We start from the raw sequence: 19,231 nt of genomic DNA on the forward strand, positions 1-19,231 counted from the left end.
AGTCCGACGCAATCCAGCAATTTTGTATTAAAACAGGGGCTAAACAATTGATTTTACAAAACAGACTCGCAAAATGATATAAACCTGCATGTTTTACAGGCTGTTCTGAAGGAAAACTCTCGAAATGGTTCATGATGAAATAGCCAGCAGCATTATTTTTCTGTGTTAGCAAATCATGCATCTGCCTATGAGAAAGTGCGATCTTCACTTCTTGCTCTTTTGAAGGATGCAAAGGTTAAAGACCCCATAGGCATGAGCGCATCCACGTCAGGCAACTTTCTATGGTTTTTCACTGCATCCCATGGTTGCTGGTCCAGCCCCAACTGATGATGGATCATATCGCAGCGAAAGGGCGCCAATAGTGTTTCAATAAAAATATCAAATGTTTAGAAAAACTCGGCTTGCCCTTTTCCGTAGTGAAAGAAACCAAACTCGCATCAGGAAGGGCCTGTAGGTGATGGCAGGGAATAAAGTAAGGCTGTAAGGCCCCGAAACATATCGCCACGATCACCCCACACCCTTTTTAATGCATTAAAACACTGTTTTAAGTTTTATTCCTTTAATTTTTTAACCGGGAAATATGTTCAAAACATTGATAATCAGCATAAACATAGAAGGAAGGCAGAGATCTCCCAATGAAAAGATTCCACGAGAGTCTCTACAATACCTTCCAAATGCGTATACCTAGAGTGCTTTATATCAGCCTTTAGAAATCAGGAAACGAGTGGAAGAATTGCGTACACTTGCTAAGATCCCACAAGTACTTCAAACATAAATACAATCTGGATATCTTCTAGAACGTTTATTTGACACTGTCACAAAAAAGAAATAGAATGCTGTTCAAAAGTTAGATAGATACTTTAAAAAAATAGAGTTGTGTACATCTTCAATAGAGTTCAATTGATTATTTTATAGAAAATGGAACTGCAGACAGAAAGTGTACGCAATTCCGTTTATTTTCCACGAGAAAAAATAAACAACTCAATAGAACATGTGCAGCAAAAATGTGATAATTGGAAATGAGTAAATCAATCTGGACTACTGGGAATACCTGTAGATAACATGGTATTTCACTGATTTTCAGCTTGCTTACAGACAGATCAACCACATGACGTCACCTCACAATCAGTATTTCTTTTACAAAAAATTTGCCCAAACTATTCCGCGACCGCACGATGTCGCTTGCCGCACGTACCGAGTGATATTTTTTTGTAATGCAGAGAGATGTTATTTCTGCGAAAATAATTGTCAGGCAAAATTAATCGTTTGCCGCACCAGTGAGTATAACAGGCAACATACAGTAAATATCACAGTGAGCTAAGGTGATGGTCAGACAATGTAAATTAAATGCAACCCAGAACATTCACCTACTATATCATAACTCTAAAATACCTTAAAGCAAAGCATGTCTGTGCAGTTGCAATTTAAAGGGTGTAAAAAATGTATCAAATCTTGTTTTAGTAATGGCGAATAACATTGTGCGTGAGGTAAACGTCCAAAATTGAGCAAATGTGGGCAGCCGCAAAAAGTTTTCATAAACTGCGTAAGTTAGAAATACAGTTTATATTCAGCTGTAAATTAAAATGTCCAATGTTGGGTAGTTTAACAGCAGAGGGTGAAAGGGATGTATGCGGAGCTACGACTGCCAGCATTCCACCAATTTAGACAGCTGGGAGAGTTAACCTTAAATATTGAAAACAACCAAAAACACATGGGGCTTTGTGCTGGTCAGTTAGGGGGACTTATTTTGCCCCGGACCAAGACTGCTTCCTTAAAAGCGGCTGTAAGTGCCTCACTGATCACATGTGATTAAATGAGAAGCGTGAGTCCAAAATAAAATTATAGGCTGATATAAGTTAAAATACACGAAGTACGGAGTAAGACGGTTAACGTTTCACCAGTGTAGCCTGTTACCGGGGCATTGACAGTCACCTTAAGAGCGCCAGCTAGTGCCTCGCTGATAAATGCATTAGATAAGCACCGAACGTTCAAAATACTGTGAAATGCAGCTATAAATAAACACAGAGGAGCACATACATACGTGCAGGTATGCATACTACAACAGACAGCTACGCTTACACAAACACGCATACAGACCCCTCTCTCTCTGTGTTATTATCTTCACTGCTCTCTCACTGGAGAGCTAGGGCTCATGTCCACTCCCTTGAGAGAGCTGAGATGTGGCGTATATAAATAAATAATCTTGGCGAGAAAAGGTGTAGTGGAAATGGTAAGGAACAGCTACATGGTAAAGCTAACAAACTGTGTAAAGAACAAAGGTCATGAAAATGAAAACCTCCTCAGTCCAAAGGGACGAGTCGCACTACTGATTTCTGTAGCTTCTGTGGAGGGGATGGGGGTAGACCCTGCCTGCTGGGACCAGGGCAGGAACATTTACAAACACTGGGCCTTATTTATGAAGGACTTGCGCCGCCGGTGCGTCACTTTTTCCCATGTTAAAAGTGACGCACCAGCGGCGCAAGTCCTTCATAAATAAGGCCCACTGCTGTTAGGCTCGGTTGCTCCTTGTTACTCGTGTTAGTAAGCAGGCCGTCACAAAAAAAAGCAAGGTGGTGGCACTGCAGTGAATGTGTGTTTATGAAGAGCGAAAACCATGAAGAGTAAGCAAAAATAAATATCAACCCGACCCTCAGCTGAGCTTCAAAGAGAGGATGCAGAAAGCAAACAAGGAAGAGAAGAACGTGAGAGGTGGGCGACAAAGGGACAGCGGAAAACAAGCTCTCTGCATTGCTGTGGTGGAGGGGGTGGGAGGGTGGGTGGCAGCCTTTGAAGTCTGATGGGAGGCACATACAAATGGTGGTGTGACGTGGCTGACGATGGCGTGCACACGCATACCTCACATGAACTGTACGCGATCCGCAAGTTTGGTAGAGTTTTTGAACTGCCTACTATAATCTCTCCTATCTATCCCTGCGGGATATAATAGTCGAGACCTAAAAAGACACACAGGAACCGTTGCTCTGGTTGAAGGAGGCAGAATAAGCGTTTCTATCTTAAAACATTCTTTACCCTCTGCGCCTGCTTTAGATTTACTCAGTAATGCCACATTCTTTATATTGTGGTATTTTGAGAAGGAGAGGTTTGCTCTAGGGGTGTTGGGGCTAGGTTATGGTGGCAAAAATAAACCAATTTCGAATTATTCTACAGCCCTTGATGCTCTATGGCTGTGCACTGTTTCAGTAGCAGACCATCTTGTTGAAGTGTCTGAGAATATTGTCTTGGGGTCGCCAATTACTCTGGCAGTACCCCATGCTGTGGATGCACTGTTGTTAACCAACACCCAGCATGTTTTTATATACCTAGTATTAAATGTTGTTGTTCTCTTCTTTCCATATCACTTTGGCACAGTCTTCTGTGTTCATAAATGCTTCTGTGTTTTCTGCTCACTCAATTTATTTATTTATTTATAAAGTTTTATATAGCGCGAACAAGGAGAACTGCATGGTTTATTCTCAACACCACTCATCCAATCAAACTCTCCGTCAACCTCACTAATGTACCTTTTCCAAACTGAGAAAGTGTATATTGATTTATATGGTACTTGCCTCAGAAATGTTAAGGGAGCACATATTACTGGTTATATTGTTTGCACTGTATGTACAATTTTGAGAGTGGTTGTTCACCCCAGTTGCACTCTGCTCAGATAGCTGAACTGATTTCTCATACACATGCTTGCATTCTAGCTACTCAGAAGACAATAGCCATCTTTACTGACTCAAAATATGCTCTAGAGTGTCATATGACTTTGGCCTCCTTTGGATGCTGCAAAGTTTCCTTATTTCACCCTGGACCCCAATTAAAAATGGATCCTATTGTAAACGTATGCTTGATGCCCTCCAGTTGCCCGTCAAATTGGCTGTTGTTGGCTTCTCACCAGCCTGACCAAAGTGTGCCTAGATCTACCACCAACAAGATATGTAGGTGAGCAACCCAATATACCCTTGCGGGCTCGGGCAATACTTATTATACGAGAAAGGCCAGCAAGGGGTTTTATTCTATTTCTATTTCTCAGCACTGGTAGGGCCTGTTGTAAGTAATCAGGATACCTAAAACTGTTTTTAATCAGTGGCTGTGATACGTTATTAGCTTTTAGTGGAGGAGTCACAAAGGATCAGTACATACAGTGTTACCACACTAACACAGTAAATATAGTAAATAGTAAATAAATGCAAGAAACCAGGGTTTTGTATTGTCTGAAGATTATTATTTGTTTTCAAGACAAAAAATATATATTTTTATAAAAAAGAAGTAAGCATTCTTATAAAATAGGGTACATACACAGATACTAGTTAGATATTCAAGGTATCGGTTGTTTCCTCCTTTGATATATCTAAATCATAAGTCTAGACTGCTAAAACACAATGATACAGTGATTTCAACTCCAAATCAGAAGAAAATCAAAGATGATATATTAAATCAAATGCAGAGTTGGACTAGATAGTCGACGTTTCGGTCTCTTTAGGAATTTTTCACAAGACCCTCATCAGGACAGAGTTTACTCGTATTATATACAGGTTAGCCCTAACCTGATTTGTTTGGAGTTTGGCGCGGTTATGATTGAGATTCGAAAACTACACGGGTGTCCCGGAATTGACCAAAACTTGGATACCTTGTCTGAATATTTGACATCACTTCTGTATATAATACGAGTAAACTCTGGCATAAAAAGATTTATTTATTTGCCCTGCATCAACGCAACAATTGAAAGTGCTGCTGCCGTTCTGACTAGAGAAGGGACTTATCTCTATCTAAGTAAAAAGGGTCATCTACTGTATGTAGAATTGTTTTGTCCTGATGATGGTCTTGTGAAAAATTCCTAAAGAGACCGAAACGTCGACTATCTAGTCCAACTCTGCATTTGATTTAATATATCATCTTTGATTTTCTTCTGATTTGGAGTTGAAATCACTGTATCATTGTGTTTTAGCAGTCTGGACTTATGATTTAGATATATCAAAGGAGGAAACAACCGATACCTTGAATATCTAACTAGTATCTGTGTATGTACCCTATTTTATAAGAATGCTTACTTCTTTTTTATAAAAATATATTTTTTTGTCTTGAAAACAAATAATAATCTTCAGACAATACAAAACCCTGGTTTCTTGCATTTATTTACTATTTACTATATTTACTGTGTTAGTGTGGTAACACTGTATGTACTGATTCTTTGTGACTCCTCCACTAAAAGCTAATAACGTATCACAGCCACTGATTAAAAACAGTTTTAGGTATCCTGATTACTTACAACAGGCCCTACCAGTGCTGAGAAATAGAAATAGAATAAAACCCCTTGCTGGCCTTTCTCGTATAATAGATCTACCACCAGCCACTTGACCCACATCAAGATCCACCAGTGGAAATTGGGATTCCCATCCAGTGGCCCTGTATCAAGTCCTACTCATCACCAACACCGCAGTTAGGTTTTACAGACTGCCCGTCTGGATTCATGCCGCACATTATAGGCAGACAACGGAATCAAAAGATATTGGACCTGCTAACCAAAGTGCTTCTGCCCCTGCGAGCGAACACAAGTGCATTACCAGGATGCAGCTTTTCCTCGTTCCATGACTAGAGCCTGGGACACTAGTCGTGGCAAGGCTCCCAGCTACCTGGTATCTTGGTGAGTCTGCTGTCTTTCTTTCTTAAAAGCTTGGTTGGTTGAATCATCACTTGACTGTATCAGGAGTGGGTGGATGTTGGGTTGGAATAAGTCAGTCATGAGGCGTCCACTGGGCTCTTCCGGAGCAAACGTTTGACCTACAAAGGCAATACTCTTCTACAAGTTTAGGATCAGAACTTCCCTTCATGCGGACTCTGAATCTCTCTCCATGCTGGCTGTGCTCCCATGGCCCTCTGGATCCAATGGGGGAGTGACAATGATCCCAATTCCTTTCACATGAAGGAGCAGTGCAATGACCTATATCTGCTGTCATTTTATTTCTGAATTGGATGATTCCATTATCCGTGTTATTCTTGTCGATATAACAATTCCTTTGACCAACCAACAGATTTTGCCTCATGGTGTTAATCTTGGATCAACTGCCCAAGGATTGGTTTGTGAAGTCAGAGATGTCAGCATTGTCATGGAGCATGTAGAGTGTAATGTGTCCCTGTGCAAACGCACCATCCCATTCCATTTCCAGTCTTTACAAGGATTGAAATCCCATAAAATGTTTCCTTATGGTATGCTCTTCTTCTACACTCCCACCAGTGACCAGAGTGCAACCTACCATGTTTGTGACAAAAGGGCTTCTGGGTGGCTGGTGAAGGGCTGGTCTGGATTCTGTTACCCAGAGAACTGTGATTCTCCAAAAGAGAATGGCTCTTGCTTTTGTACATACTGCTCAGGGAGATGCTCGGGCTATGATCAGAATTGAATGCTATATCTATAGTCCAGCCATTTCATTTAGCATCCGTGAACAAACTTATAACATATGAGTAAGTGGCCATGATTTGCACACTATAGATGATGGGATGGGTTTTAAATGGTCAGACATTTAGTTATGGTTAAAAGCATTTTTTCGAGGATTGCGTGAGAAATACTAAAAGCTGTTGATCATTTTAATCGCTCTCTTACTGATTTACATCCTTGCCTGAGTCTGTGCTTCCTCCATCTCAAGAATTACCAGAGGCGAGAGTACCTCCCCTTCATCGCCAGTCGCCACTGAAAATTCAGGATGCTGCAATGATTATTATGATTGGAAATTTGATTAGGGAGCTTTAGGACATAAGGAATGAGATAGGGAGCGAGGATTGCACTGATTAACGAACAGTGAATTGTCTTGAATTGCACAAATCAAATGATGCAAGAAGGGCAGATTGTGAAAAATGTTAAATGCATTTGTCCGTAATAGTGTAAATCTAGCCTAATGTAGTCATGTTTTCTTCATCAGACTAACATTGCCCACAGGAGCAGGCTGTCTCTAACGTTCAGACACTTTGCATTTTGTCTCTCGAGGCATTCGATAATTATGTAACGTAAATGTTTTATTACTGATGCAGGTCGTTCTCCAGTTCTCGTCATCTTCACTAGGACCCTGCTTTTATGCTCTGAGAATTGTGTCATGTAACTACTGCTAGAAATGTGTGTATGTTAGAGTATGCATTTGGGTGTTGTCTTTCCTCATGGGGGGCTCCTAGTCAGTTGACTCTGTGAGCCACAGACTATTCATTTTTTGTTAGTAAACCATGTCAGACTCTGAACTGACCGTGTATGGAGTTTTCTTTGACAGTAAATGTAAATGTAAATGTAGATTAATTTATATAGCGCTGTATCACCGACCGGTTTCTAAGCGCTTGCTTAGGGAACCCGTCCTGGTATTCCCCTGTTAGATAACCCATTACTGGGCATCCCCAAGGTGAAAGCCAGGCATCCCGCTGCGAGGGGCCATCGTGGAGATTAAGCAAGCTATTGCCCAGAGTTGCAGAGTGGGACTCCATGATTGGAATAGACGCCGAGGCGAGAATTGTCAGGTCCGGGGAAATTTGAGCCCAAGACCTGCCGAGGCGGGGAATTGAACCCTGGTCCCCGCCAGACCTCTGCATCAGGGTCTGCCGCTCCAACCACTTGAGCCACACTTCTCTACACACTTTGAAGAAATAAATATGCATACACTTTAAATTTCTCTCACAAAGCTCTCCCTCCACTCTCGTGAACTCATGGGACACACGTTCAACTTTAATGTACAGTTGATACTCTTCATCCTCATTCTCGTCATACTACGACTCCACTCAATTGAGCCCTCACACACTCTTTGTCAGTGGCAGCCGCCACAAACAAAGGGTGGTGGGGCGAGTAGAGAGAACATGGGAGGAGTCGCGTCGCACTTCAGGGGGGTTAGTAATAAAATATTAATTAAAAAAATAACTTACCATAAGCCGATGGCTGCCTCACCTCTTGTGTCACTGTGCTTCATCTTTTCTTCCCGGCAACCTCTGGGACAGACTCCCATCGAACCCCTCGCTGCTCTCCTAGGAGAGCAGCGCGGGGATTGGCCTTTACCGGGCTAAAAATACGCTCTGCTCAGGTCAGGAGTCTGTGGTGTTTCTCCATCGCTGAATTGCGCATGTGTGTTTTGGTTGGCCTGAAATGGCCGGCCAAAACACATATGCGCACTTAGCGCCTTGGGACCCTCCGGGTAAGTAGTGCGCTATATAAATGCCTATACATTTACATTTACATTTACATTTACACATAGCACTCAACTTCCCCCTCTCATGCCTTGGCCCCGCCCCTCTCTACAGCACTGGCTCACAGCCGGCAATGAAAAATAAAACAATGCTACAACATCGTCTTATTTTTCATGTGCTGGCTCTGAGCCAAGCAGTGGGGCGAGTCTCCTCCGCCATTGCGGAGCAGCCGCCGCTGCGTCTTTGTCAAAACTAATGTGTTTTCCACTCTTCCTTCACTGTAGTGTACTCTCTGAGCTCTTTTCCACAATGCCGCCTTCTAGACTCTCCCCACTACTTTGTTCAGTACAATAATTATACTGTTTTGTTCATCACAACATCACTTCCATTTTCTTCCCTCCAGAACCACATTCTCTCCACGCCCATTCCTTCTTCCTCCTTTATATATTACTCTTCACAGTCGTTCTTCCACCCTTAGAAGCATTTCAAATTCCCTAATGGAGAATTCTTTAATTCGGTCTCAAGTCGCTTTCAATACCCTGTCCTAATATTTTAGTATGGACAGCATTTTCAAACTAGATTTCTTTTTACAGCAATCCTTTCTATATTAAAAACTCTTGTGTACTATTCTTTCTCACTCTGTTTTCATTTTGTGCGTCGTGATTTACAATGTTTACGGTAGTCACATGTGAGCATGAATGGTTGTAAAGAGTAATTCATAAATCTATGCCGCCGTAGATTTATGCATTTTTGAGGATTCACACAGAATTGTATCGATTTCCTTCCACACCTAAAAGAAGCAATTAACCACTTCTCTGGAAACCGCTTCTTCAGTCGCTGCAGAGGGCCCCACCTGGAGTAAATCAATGCCCGCGTGGTTTAATTAGCATTTTAAAGCTCAGCTACGTAATGGAGCAGGGCTCGCGCTAACCGCGCGTCCCTGGTGGTTGCAGCTCTGCAGTAATGCGCCCCAACCATTCTCAGCCCCCTTTCCCTTGACAGGCAGCTCTTTTTTCATATTCTAGACACACAAGGGGGTTTAAAGCAATTTCATCAAATTGTTTTTTAAATAACACATCACCTTCTTAGTCTGTAATGCGTCTTGAAGCCTGCGCTCCATTAAGGAGTCAGGCGTGGGCCTGCTGTTTACAAACACATTGAGCCTCTGAATTAGCACGAATTGGCTCGTCAGGTCGGTTTTTTTGCTGATCAGTTCCGGTCCTCTTCACCCCTTCATTCTGGTCCCCAGGTTTTGACCTATTGATGCCACTTTTGTCACATGAGGTAATACATAATATAGCCTTTGGCAGTGGGCTATGAATGCTAAGATACCATTCTTTACTACAGAATGGTGGGATTGGCCCAGCCAATCAGAATTCTTAGAATGCAGCCAAAAACTATTGCTGTGTGTTAGCATTCTAAGTTCAGTGTGAGAATGAAGCAAGCACAAAGAGTAGTCATAAAAAGAAGCATGTGTGTCTACGTTTGCTGCATGTGAGTGGCGTTTTGCTCATAAAAGTCCGTGCTTTAATAGCTGCTAAATGCCCGTCCCCTCATTATGTGTTTTTGTATCAGACCCATAATGTGTGAGTTAGACAATTAGCCGTGATTACCGGTTCTCTCTAGTGTCTACCCCTACCCCATCATGCTTCCATCTATTTATTTTTGATAATTATATAGATCGGTTAATAGTAGTACGCATCTTTTACCGCGGTATATCCTTATAGGGCTGCACCGGTTGTTAAAGGCCCTGAATCTGAGCATAACGAGAGTAAGGGCCAATAATAACAGGAATAGACCAAGGCAGAAGGGCTATAAGGCTATTGGAACATTCCACTCACTAGGGGTAGAATGTTCTGAATTAAAAAGAGAGCCCTACGAAGACAAATATTGGAATGTTGGAGCTTTGGGTTTCTACCAGCCATTAGAAGCCCGGAGCTACTCGATCTACTTTAATGGCGCTGCCAAACGTCCAATATTTTAATATACGTGAGACTCTTCACCAATTGGAGCCAGTAAAAGAAGAGCTTCAACGGTGAAGGTGCACATGGCCAGGCTCCCATCCAGCCCCTTCCTATGAAGCCATTGTTTTTGTTTATATTCATTGGATTCTTTATCATTTTGAGTAGAAAAGCTGTGCACAGAAGACACTGAACCACACATGACGGTAATGACAGAATTCCTTGTATGTGCCATCCTGCCCCTCTTTGACTCTTTCTGTCCTCTCTTGAGTTTTAACCTCCCTTAATAAGCTTGATGGTCAGTGTGTCCATTGAGGATGGACATTTGACATTTCATTAGTACAGTGCCAGGCTCTACACCAAAAATAGTACCTACTCACTGAGGGGGATCCTGACTCCTCGGTAGGCTATGTGAAGATTACAGTGAGGGACACAAGCTTTTTACCTGTTTCCCCAGGAAGAGAAATCTAATGAACTTCTCTTTCCATTCTGTGTGGGCTCCATCATTTCATACTTCCTGTATGTGATGGGATTTGAAACATTGAATGAGTGTAGATGATTGTTTCTCCTTGCAGTGACCTGTAGCTCAGGTGGGGGGTGGACCTGCATATTCAGACTTAGGCTGGCCTGAGTTTTACTGGAAAATCAAGAAATAGCTCAAAGTGTTTGTTTTCTGGTGTGGCATCTCTGCATGTATGTCAAGATTCACTCACCCATCGCGATGTTGTCACAGCAGAATAAGAATACGAACAGCAACTAAAGAGTCTTGTAAATGTGGACAGAGTAGAGTACGAAGACACAGGAGGTGGTAAACGATTCAGCAGCAGTTTGCCAAAAGTTGGCAGGGTATGCTCAGACGTGAGTCCCTTGCTCAGTTTGCCACTGGATTCAAGCAAGCCTGGCTGAAGACGGCTGCAATGCCAGAAACCGGTCCTAGGAAGCTTGTTTCTGGTCCAGGAAGGCATGACTTGGTAGTTCGGGCTGGACTGTTCTCATGAGGCACAGGGTCAGACTGATTTGCATATGGCCATGTCTGAACTGGGGTGGCAGAGTGAGCTAAAGAATGGTGATGGATTAAACCCAGATCTGCTGACTGGGTGTGAGTGTTTGATTGGTTCAGATGCTCCGTCCATCACCACCCCCTTTTGTACCGCTTTGAAGCGCATAGAGAGGCAGAGTCAGGGAGGCAAAGGCTGTGCAAACTCTCCGAAGCAGGGTAGATGATGGTCCTTGCCAAATAAAGCTCACGTGCAGCCAGATGTCCATTACCACCATAGACAAGCATAGACAACGCTAAAAATACGTAAAAGTACCACACGTAAATACAACACATAAAAACGCCTAATACAACTAATTAACTACTAACTACACAAAATAGTATAAAACTAGCATCAAAATTAAGAAACAACACATTTAAAACATATATAACACACCTTACCTTGAGCGGCGTGAAGCGTCTCCCAACCGCAAGCTTCTCTTCAATCCAAAAGACACAAAACGACCTGAACCGGTTACAAAATAAATAAACCAAAACCCAACAAAAAGGTTAACATTAGAAATATATGATTTAATAAATTTCAATATTACTTTACACATGAAAATGTCAATGCTATGTAAAAAAAATGTTTTATTTGTTACTTGTATTAAAATATTTATCAAAATATACATATATTGTAAAATTATAATAATAAATATTACGAAAAAAGTAATATTTATTATTATAATTAAAAAAACTTATTAAAAATGTTTAAAAAATGTACAAATGTTTTTCAATTTGTATATAATTGTACATGTATAAAAAAAATGAAAATATAGTTTAATAAATTAATATTAATATTCCTAATATTAATATTAATCTAAAAAAATACTATGGGGGTCATTACGATGTCGGGCGGATTGCCTCCGCCAGGCTGGCGGTAGCCACCGCCGGCCTGGCAGAGGCAATCCACCCGACATCCACACTAGTTTTCCCCCCGCCATATTAGTATGGCGGGGGGATCTCGGCGGATGGAAAGACCGCCTGCCGCTTTTCCGCCCCGGTCGCTTTGCGGCCGGGGCGTAAAAGGAATATTATGGTGGCGGTATCTATCAGACACCGCCAGCCATATTATGATAGGCATTTTTCATTGCCTTTCCGTGGCGGCAATGCCGCCATGGAAAGGCATGCGGACTTCACTCTGGCATGCGGACTTCACTCTGGGGGGCCCCCTGCGGGCCCCCAGAGTGAAGGAGAATAGGGGGTGCACACGGGTGGGGCATAATCAAAGCGGCAGGCACCGCATGGTGCCTGCTGCTTTGATTATGCAAATGCTGAAATGCATTTTTAGCATTGTGGCGGGCGGTGCTCACTGTGGCGGGCAAATCCTAATACTCACCACAGGACCCCTGCCCTTATGGCAGGCGGTCCCGATTACCACGAGGATCAATCCTAATGACCCTCTATGTACACACAACATGTATTACAATATTACAATTCTATATTCTATGTGATAAAATTGTAATTTTATTTTATAACTTTATACAATATGTACTACTGTATTAAATAAAAATTGTTAATAAAATATACAATTTCATTATAAATAAATAAACGTTAATTTTTTTTTACCAAAAATGTAAAATGTACATATTAATTTTTCCATATATATGCATTAATATATTTGTATGAAATAAAAATATAATAAAAATATTTTCTGTTTTATTGTACTCATTTAATAAGCAATACAATATTACAACTGTAAAAAAATTGAATAAAATCTATTTAATTTACTTCTTTTAATGACTCAAAATTAATATACTATACACACACACCTCCCTACATAAATTTGGGTTAGGTGCTGGACAACAATTAAAATAAATTTACTATTCCCACTCCAGTCTACATTAAATTGGGATAGGTGCTGGACACTGATTAGAAATAATTTACTATTGCCACTCCAATCTACATTAAATTGGGGTAGATGCTGGACACTAATTAAAATTAATTTACTATTCCCACTCCAATCTACATTAAATTGGGGTCGGTGCTGGACACTAATTACAATTAATTTACTGTTCCCACTCCAGTCCACATTAAGGGGTCGATTATGATGGCGGACGGACCTGAGTCCGTCCGCCACCATAGAGTAGGAGGGACCGTCCGCAGGGGCAGTGGCGGTCCCTCCGTGCAAATTAGGATGTGACCGCCACCCCCCTTCACCCCTGGGGGCCCGCAACGGGCCCCCAAACACGAATCCGTATGCCTTTACACGGCGGAAATGCCGCCGTGTAAAGGCATCTTTCCGCAGACATCATAATATGGCTGGCGGTGTCTGATAGACACCGCCAGCCATGTTAAAGCTTTTCCGCCGCGGTCGGAAGGTGACCGCGGCGGAAAAGCTGCGGACTGAAAAACGATCCCCCAGCCATCCTAATCTGGCGGGGGTCTTTTTCAGTCCGCAGCGGTTTTCCCGCATCCTCCGGGCCGGCGGTGGCTTCCGCCGGCCCGGAGGATGCGGGAAAACCGCAATCGTAATCAGGCCCTTAATTGGGGTAGGTGCTGGACACTAATTAAAATTAATTTACTATTCCCACTCCAGTCTACATTAAGTTGGGGTAGGTGCTGGACACTAAATAAAAATAATTTACTATTCCCAATCCAGTCTACATTAAATTGGGGTAGGTGCTGGGCACTTATTAAAAATAATGTACTATTCCCACTCCAGTCTACATTAAATTGGGGTAGGTGCTGGACACTAATTAGAAATAATTTACTATTGCCACTCCAATCTACATTAAATTGGGGTAGGTGCTGGACACTAATTAAAATTAATTTACTATTCCCACTCCAATCTACATTAAATTGGGGTAGGTGCTGGACACTAATTAAAATTAATTTACTATTCCCACTCCAGTCTACATTAAATTGGGGTAGGTGCTGGACACTAAATAAAAATAATTTACTATTCCCAATCCAGTCTACATTAAATTGGGGTAGGTGCTGGGCACTAATTAAAAATAATGTACTATTACCACTCCAGTCTACATTAAATTGGGGTAGGTGCTGGACACTAATTAGAAATAATTTACTATTGCCACTCCAATCTACATTAAATTGGGGTAGGTGCTGGACACTAATTAAAAATAATTTACTATTCCCACTCCAGTCTACATTAAATTGGGGTAGGTGCTGGACACTAATTAAAAATAATTTACTATTCCCACTCCAGTCTACATTAAATTGGGGTAGGTGCTGGACACTAATTAAAAATAATTTACTATTCCCACTCCAGTCTGCATTAGAGTCAGAGTCAGAAAAATCTTAATTCAACGATTAAAAATCATCATAAAAGTACATATATACAATAAAAACTTAAATAAATAACAAATCTAGACTCTTATTAAAAACAATGGTACAATGTTATACGGCAAATTATAATATACATTCATTCCTTGACATTATTCTCTGGTAATTCTTAACTTTACTGCCACTTTTAAAAAATTCATAGTGTTCGGGTATCATTTGCTCTTTGTAAGAAAAGTAAAGCATGTTTGGCATGCCAGAACTTTGCCCTTTTCAGGATAGCCACCAAAAATGTACGCCGGGGCATCTTATGAAAAGGACACAAAAGTACAAAATGAAGGGTGTCCTGCGGAAACCTATTGTCGCAGCCGCAGGCACCCTTCTTCTCAATTGTTAACGTAAAACCAGATGGATAAGACAATATGTTCGGCAACAGATTGAGCCTAAAACGACACATTAAAAACCGATCCTGCAAATTATACATTAAAAATAGATAAGGTTCCATACCCACATTATTACTCACAAGGCGATGTGCAATTACCGATCTCTTAGACAATTCCAGACCTGCTCTGCGGGATGTTAACTTTTCAAGCAACAGTTTTTTCACTTCTGATTTACACGAAGCAGGTGTTGCATTTGGGTTGATGAAGAGATCCTGCCGGTCAAGATCCTCTAATGTGGCCTTGACATAATTTAGCCACGGGATCTGCAACCCATTGTCCCTTTGTAGGCAGTCTGTTATGATTACTCTGCTTAAATCTGCCTCAGGGTTTGACCAGATTCTAAGCCATGCTCTAATTGGGCTAAGTTTTACCTGGTCAGTTATGTAAAAGCTCCCCAGTTCAGTGTGCGCAATTGAGGCTGGAGTGCTCTGCGGGATTTTTAAGAGCATACGAAGAAACTTAACTTCTTCCAGCTGCAATTGTTTTACATCCCTAAAACCCCATATCTCAGCTCCATACAGGGCTTTTGCGGTGCTTATAGAGCCATATAGGTTCATCACCTGTTCTGGCGACCAGCACCCAAGTCTACGAGCAAAGTTTAGTATGGCGCCATTTGAGGAGGTCAGTTTGGAGCAGCGTTCCTCAATCAGGGGTTTAAATTTTAGTGCCCCATCAAATAAAAGTCCCAAGTAGGAAAAGGTCTTCACCGTTTCTAGGGTGTGCGTCCCTATTTTGTATGCTGAGTTTCTGCGGGGTTTTATACCTGCCAGCATCATGAAGGATTTGCTCAGATTCACAGACAAATCTAAGCTATCCAGGAATTTCACAAATCCATCGATTAGACAATGTAGGCTCCTCGGAGTGCGGGCCAGCAGGACCGCGTCATCCGCGTACAAAAGAACCGGGATGTGACGCGATCCTCCTTTGGGGCAGTCTGTATTCAAGGCGATCAGGGTTCTCTCAAGATTATTAATGGAGACAGAGAACAAAAATGAAGCAAGGATACAACCTTGCCTCACTCCGCTAGTGCATGGAAAGGGTTCAGTAATCACCCCCTCCATGCAGTAGTGGACTCTGGCTGTGGTGTTCCAATGTAATTCTTTAAGGATATTAATCAGTCCAGGGTAAATTATTAAGAGACTCATCATCGCCCACAACTTGCTCCTATTTACATTATCAAACGCCACAGCCAGGTCCATAAACCCCAAATAAATAGTTTCACTGCTGGCTATTGTATATTTTGCGATCAGCAGATAGAGGTTAAGACACTGGTCACTTGTTGATTTTCCTGATCTAAAGCCATATTGGGTGTCCGCTATAATATGGTTCTCTTCTGTCCATTCCATGAGTCTATCCAGTACCGCTCGACCCAGGATTTTAGCAGAGACATCGATCAATGATATCGGTCTATAGCATTGAGGGTTATCTCTTCTTGAATATAGGAAAAATTATTGCTGTTGACCAGGAACGAGGAAGCCCAGTTAAAATAGCTGCATTTAAAACCCTTGTCAGAATTGGGGCCCATAAGTCCACATTGCTCAGATACAAATCTGGCTTGGAACTGTCAGGGCCTGGGGCTTTACTGCGAGTGAGACCTTGGATCGCCCTGGTTATCTCTGTGAGGAAGAATTTCACCACCAAGCTCCATTTTCCATCCCATCCCCCTTCTGAGCCAGTATCATGAGTGTGATTGTAGAGGCCCTCAAAGTGCATCACCCATTGTTCAGGGAGGATGTTAGTACCAATCACAGTGGCACCGCTATCCTGGAAGCATGGTCTATTAATAATCCTCCAGAATTCTGTGTAGTCCCTTTTCTCACCCGCCTCCCTCAAGTCGGCCCATACTTCGGTTTGTAGGGCAACCTTTCTCTGTTTTAGTGCAGTTTTATGAGTCTGTCTAGACAGGGCCACTTTTGATTTGTCCCTGGGATTAGATTTGAGGCTAGATTTTAATGCCCTTAATGCTCTAGAGCAGAGGTCTTCAATCTGTGGGGCGCGACCCCCAGGGGGGTCGTGGAGTCCTGGGAAGGGGGTCGCAGATTCTGTTGGAGCGTGCAGCAGTTCCTGGCGTCAGGCTGATTGAGGCCGGGTGATCACGGTGGAGGCCTAATTCACGCCTCATTAACAAGTAAAGGTCTTCTGAAGACCTGTGAAGTACTCGGGTGTGCCTTTCTGTGTGTCCCGAAGCTGTTTCAGCCGGGCTCACTTACACGTGCTAGGGAGTGGGGGTGGAGGGGTGGGGGGGTGTCTGGGGGAGGAGGCTGTAGCCCTTTGAGTTCAATCAATGGACTTAGCTGTGGGGTTTATTTTTATTTTTAACGTTTTATATAGCGCTAGCTTAACCCGTAGGTATCAGAGCGCTTTACAAACACACATAGCAAACAGCAGAAGGACATTACAGTCATTGGTTCAAGTCCCACATACCTGGCGCCTGTGCAGGAGAAATGTGCCTGAAACTGTTCTTCACCGTGAGGTGTTTATACAGCCTGTCTGCCCCCCTCCCCCCCCTCCCCCCCAAGCAGGGAAGCACAGAGATGCCCTCCCATGAGAGAGGAAGAAGGAAGAAGACACAGAGAGATACTGACCCCACCCCCATGAGAGAGGCACAGAAAAGGTGGGTGGATGAAGGATGAATGTATGTGTGGATGGAAGGATGAAGGGTGGGTGGATGGATGGATGGATGGAAGGATGAAGGATGGATGGGTGGATGTAAGGATGAATAGATGGATGTGTGAAAAGGTGGGTGGATGAATGATGAGTGGATGGATGTAAAGATGAAAGGGTAGATGGATGGATGGATGAATGGATGGATGTGTGAAAAGGTGGGTGGATGGATGGATGAAAGGGTGGGTGGATGAATGATGAGTGGATGGATGTAAAGATGAAAGGGTGGATGGATGGATGAAGGATGGATGGATGTGTGAAAAGGTGGGTGGATGGATGGATGAAAGGGTGGATGGATGAAGGATGTATGTATGGATGGATGTGTGAAAAGGTGGGGGATGAATGATGGGTGGATGGATGGATGGATGGATGAAAGGGTAGGTGGATGGATGAAGGATGGATGAAAGGGTAGGTGGATGGATGAAGGATGGATGGATGAAAGGGTGGATGGATGAAGGATGTATGTATGGATGGAAGGACAAAAAGGTAGATGGATGGATGAAGGATGGATGTATGCGTGGATAAAAGGTTGCATGGATGAATGATGGATGCATGGATGGATGTGTGAAAAGGTGGGGGGGTGAATGATGGGTGGATGGATGGATGAAAGGGTGGGTGGATGAAGGATGGATGTATGGATGAAGGATGGATGTATGGATGGATGGGTAAAAGGTTGCATGGATGAATGATGGATGGATGGATGTGTGAAAAGGTGGGTGGATGAATAGATGGGTGGATAGGTAAAGGATGGACGTATGGATGGAAGGATGAAAGGGTGGATGGATGTGTGAAAGTGTGGGTGGATGAATGATGGATGGATGGATGTGATGAGGTCTAACAGGCGCATTTATGGTTGTCGATAGTTGTTGATGATGAGGAGTACCAGTTTCTAGAATCTTTTGTCGTAAGGGGGTCCTTACGCCTAAAAAGGTTTTACAAGGGGGTCTCGGCATCAAAAAGTTTGAAGACCTCTGCTCTAGAGCAATTGGTATCAAACCATCTTGGGTGAGTAGTTTTTCTACTTGGGCCCTTTGCTTTCATTAAATCGTTAACCACGTTGGTTATGGCCCCAAATGCCATAACCAATGGGCGCCCCTGTGTCAGTGGGTCTAAGCATTTGTCAATCTGACTTTTCCCTTTTACTATTAGTGAGTTATAAAATGCATCTGCATCAATAATGGACCATTTGAGCCGTCTACCCTGATCGGATTCTCTCAGTTCGGTATCTGTTTGTACTCTTCTCTTAGGATGACCTCTAAACAGGAGTTCCAGGACAAAAGGGTTATGATCACTGAAAATGCTCCAGTCAATCCTTGCCCCTGCAATCCAGTGTTTAGCGTGTCTCGAAACTACAATATAATCAATAAATGAGGCGCATCCTCTTCCTTTAAAAGTTTGAGTAAGGGACCCTTCTTTACCCGGGACAACCAGATCAATGGTGTGTGCCAGAGCATGCGTATTTAGTAATTCCTTAAGCGCTAACCCCTCAGAAGTATGTTCCAGATGTGGACCTTTATCCACCGGGCAGGAAGACCAATCGGGGGTTACTGGAAGCAGGTTTGGGCATAGATGACAGTTTAAATCACCCATCACTATAACAGTGGGTTCTGCCGTTCCTTTCCTGTTTTCTAGTTCTTTGTTGAGTCTGTGATCTAATTCAAGGAGTGCAACATTTCTTCCTTCTACCAACCCTGTGTTGTAGATGTTAAATATCAGCAACCTCCATCCGC

This window comes from Lissotriton vulgaris, chromosome 5, assembly GCF_964263255.1.
Source record: "Lissotriton vulgaris chromosome 5, aLisVul1.2, whole genome shotgun sequence".
In the NCBI taxonomy this organism is placed as follows: domain Eukaryota; kingdom Metazoa; phylum Chordata; class Amphibia; order Caudata; family Salamandridae; genus Lissotriton; species Lissotriton vulgaris.